General features: G+C 29.6%; 1 pseudogene; it reads right to left on the bottom strand.

The window, feature by feature from the left end:
• Window positions 1-1,392: 1,392 nt before the first annotated feature.
• LOC112514994 lies at window positions 1,393-1,572 on the bottom strand (annotated as a pseudogene).
• Between the last annotated feature and the right edge of the window lie 2,297 nt (window positions 1,573-3,869).

Genomic DNA, 3,869 nt, shown 5'->3' with positions numbered 1-3,869 from the left:
TATATATATATATATATATATATATATATATGAATAATTCTTATGTAAATAAAAATTGAGTCAAACCACAAAGATGGTGTCTGATTGGTTTGAGCTTGACTCTAAAGGTCAAAAGTACTAGGAGGTCTCAGCTTCAAATCCAATGAGAAATAAAAATTCCCTTGTGGCCACGGAGGTTCAAATGCGGTGACTCCAGACTATCTGCAAAGCAGGTGGTCGCCCTGAGATTAGTCGGCTTGCATAGCGGGTTAGATATCAAGGTTAATAAAAAAAAATTTGGGTCATGTGAAATTAAATAATTATTGAAATTGTATGTAACCAACGTAGATGATTAGTCTAATTAATTTAATTCCGAGCACAAAAACATATAGAGTACATACTAGTGAAATCTATACTTGAGTTGTAAAACATTTCTAACATATATGAACTCATATTCAACTCAGTTATCAAATCTATGATGAAAACAAATAAAGAAAAACTATTCACTTGTTCTTATATGCAGTTGTTCTAAAATCCAAGAAGCTCTCTACTTTTGCACTCTAATTTTCAGTGTTACTTTTTATCTTTCTCAAACCTAAACTGGCAGGCATCGAATGTTGGCAAAACTGAAAACCTAGACACGATGCAAATAACATGATTGCATGCTTTTCATTGTAGAAAATTCAAGCTTTCTATTTATCAAATTTAATTAAAACATAATGGAATTTCAAACCTTCTATGTATGATATTAAAAAAAACATTCTTTTAAGTTTTTCAAAATAAAGAAGTTAATCAAGACACAAGTCGTAAAAAGAGAGAAGAGCTAACATTCACTTGGCATTGAGAAACAGAGACGAAAACGGAGTAGAAATGAGAAGACGTTAATTGTTCCCCAAACCCTATTGACGAAGACACCAACAAATGAACATTGAGAGTGGTAGAAGAAAAGAGAAATACCAAGGGTTGAAGGAGGAGGATGTCCTAAGAGATGAAGGGTTTTGCAATTAAATGTAACTAGTGTTCCAACTGCGTGTTGCACGGTAGTCAATACCATCTTCAAAAGGAATGTTATAGAATAAAATTTGAAGTCCACTTCTAAAAAAATTAGGCAAATGTGTGTCTCAACTACTCATTAATATTAAAAGTTTTTAAGAGAAGTTGACAACAATATTAATACCATATGCTAATTTAAGTTATCTAACTATGTTCGAGAACGGTGTTACAAAGTACTTTACAAATGTTTGACTAATATTAGTAGTTTGTTTGGTTAGAAGTCACAGTTCTAACTGAAATCTCATATAAGATGACAAAATCACGATGTTAATTTTGTAACAAATTTATTTGAAATTTCATTTGAAGTTATGAAAAAGAAACGTTCTATAATATTTCAAGTGAAAATTAGAGGAGTGCGTAAGTTGTAGCATCAATAGTGAAGTTCAAGGCGATGTATGAAGAACCACATCACCAAGCTAAGATAATGAATTTTTCCTCGTAAAAAAATAAAACTAATATCAAGTGGGGTCGATGACCCACATATCAGATATTAAATTGATAAAAACAAATACTACACTCTATCGTAACATTCTATAATATTTGAATTGTAATTAGAGTGGTGTATCAGACCTTGATAATAGTAACACCAAGATGACAGATAAATAACTACGTCAACAAGTAGCATAATGTCATTCTCATACATAAAATAAAATATCAATCAAGCTGAAAACCATATATTAGATGTCATACAAAGAACACATAATATACTTGATCTAAACAAAAAAAAAACCTAAGATTCGGGATAGATATGTTAAACTAAAAAGATATACTACATTTGATTAAGCAAAAGGTCGACATTTGAGAAAAAAATATGTTTGTTCCATTTTCAGTCATTTCTTTTTCTAGTAATCTCCCTCTTGCCACTTTCACTCTATCATCCTATACAGGATGCAAACAATATTGAGAAAAAAGTTTGCCCTTTTTCTTTTTATATTCACCTCTCACATGTCTCTTTTTTCTTTGATCCAATGTGAGATGCAAACATTAATGTGAGGAAAAAATGATTTATAATGCTTAGAAGTTGTCGTCTAATTATCCATGGTTATTGTTTTTATATTGATAAAACTAAAAATATAAAAATATAGATTTTAGATATATAACTATTGTTTTTACAACTATAACTTCGACCAATTTTAAGGTTTTGATTTATCATCAACTTTATGCAATTTTTTATATTAGTTTTTGATATATAATTTTTTTTATAAAAGATGGTTGACCAACAAAAAGGACAACCCAAAAATTGCACAAACTCTCTTAGTATTATAGGATATCTAACTCCTTTTAAATATTCACTTTATTATTTTGTATTATTTGGTTGGTTTTGATTTCAACCATGGTTATATATTTTGTATTATTTGTTTGGTTCATTCATTAATATATTATATTGATATTGACATTGGTTTTGATTTCAAATTCATTTTTTCCTTCTTTCAGATACTTACCTCCGTCTTCGAATATATCACATTCTCATGAATTTGTGGCGATACTTTAACATGTAACTTCTTTACATATAGGTTTATTTTATTTTACTTATAATCATATAATCAATTTTAGTTAATATAAAAAAATTATCATAGATTCAATTTTAATTGTAGCAAACTAAAATAATCAATAAATTGTTCATTATATTATTTTAAAGTTTTTAATTCAGCTTTATCGTATAAAATATATACTAAAGTCACATCATTACCTTTTATTGTTATTTCAAAGTCAATTGATATAAAAGAAATGATATAAAAATAGGGTCATTCAATGAAGATAACCTTATGATCAAGACTCATGAGTTGACACAATGAATCTCATCTTTCTTACTTATACATACCTACTTATTCCAATCTTTCAATCTCTCACCAATGTGGGATATCTCAATCTCAACCACGATTCGCAAACACCTCCAGTTCTTAATTCTCATGATTTCACATCAATACCTCTTGGTTTGCACGGTGATCAAAACCCACTTTAAGAAAAAAATGTAAAATCCTCGACTCGGGCGAAAGTGCGATGTGTCTTAACACTCGGGATCGTGTTTATATTTATAATGTCTCGTCCAACACCGTAAATCACGATTTGGAGAATACTATGATCAGATGAAAGCACGTCATTAAGTCAACACTTTTATTTTATATATAAGTGATGTATAGATACTTAAACTATATTTGTTTTATTATAAGTACTGCAATAATCATAACTTTTGCATTCCTTTTGCACAAATCTTTTACCAATTGGTTGGTTTTAATTTCAACCATGACTATAGATTTCAAAGCTCTATCACACATTTATATATCCATCATCTGCTTCCAAACTATCAACTGTATATCAATGTGAGATGATGAAAGTCAACCTTATTTTAGATTTGAGGAACACTCAAACTTCATGTTACCAAGTCATCATCCTTAGTTTCACTTTTATATTTGCACTATAATTTTTACCATTTAGTTGGTTTTGATTCCAACCATGGTATAGATTTCAAAGATGGTCATCCAAAATAAGACAACCTTATGAGACAAACCCCATGATTTGACACAAAGATATCTAATCCACCTTTCTTATACATTTCAATTTGTTCAAATCTTTCAACTCTCCATCAATGTGGGACAACTAAAACTCAACCACAATTCACCATATAAGAGTACTCAATTCTTCTAGTGCCACCTCAATATCCTAAGGTTTTCTTTTATATATATAAAGAAGATAAAGATAGAGTTTTCAAAGAAGGTCATCTAACGAAAGACAATCCTATGAGGCAAACCCCATGAATCAACAGAAAAGCAACAATCCATCTTTTTATACACTTTACTTTATTCAAATCTTCAACTCTCCATCAATGTGGCACGACT

Source organism: Cynara cardunculus (assembly GCF_001531365.2).
Source record: "Cynara cardunculus var. scolymus isolate 2C chromosome LG 6, CcrdV1, whole genome shotgun sequence".
In the NCBI taxonomy this organism is placed as follows: Eukaryota; Viridiplantae; Streptophyta; class Magnoliopsida; order Asterales; family Asteraceae; genus Cynara; species Cynara cardunculus.
Note: the sequence above shows the minus strand (reverse complement) of the source record. Positions and strands in the feature narration are given on the sequence as shown.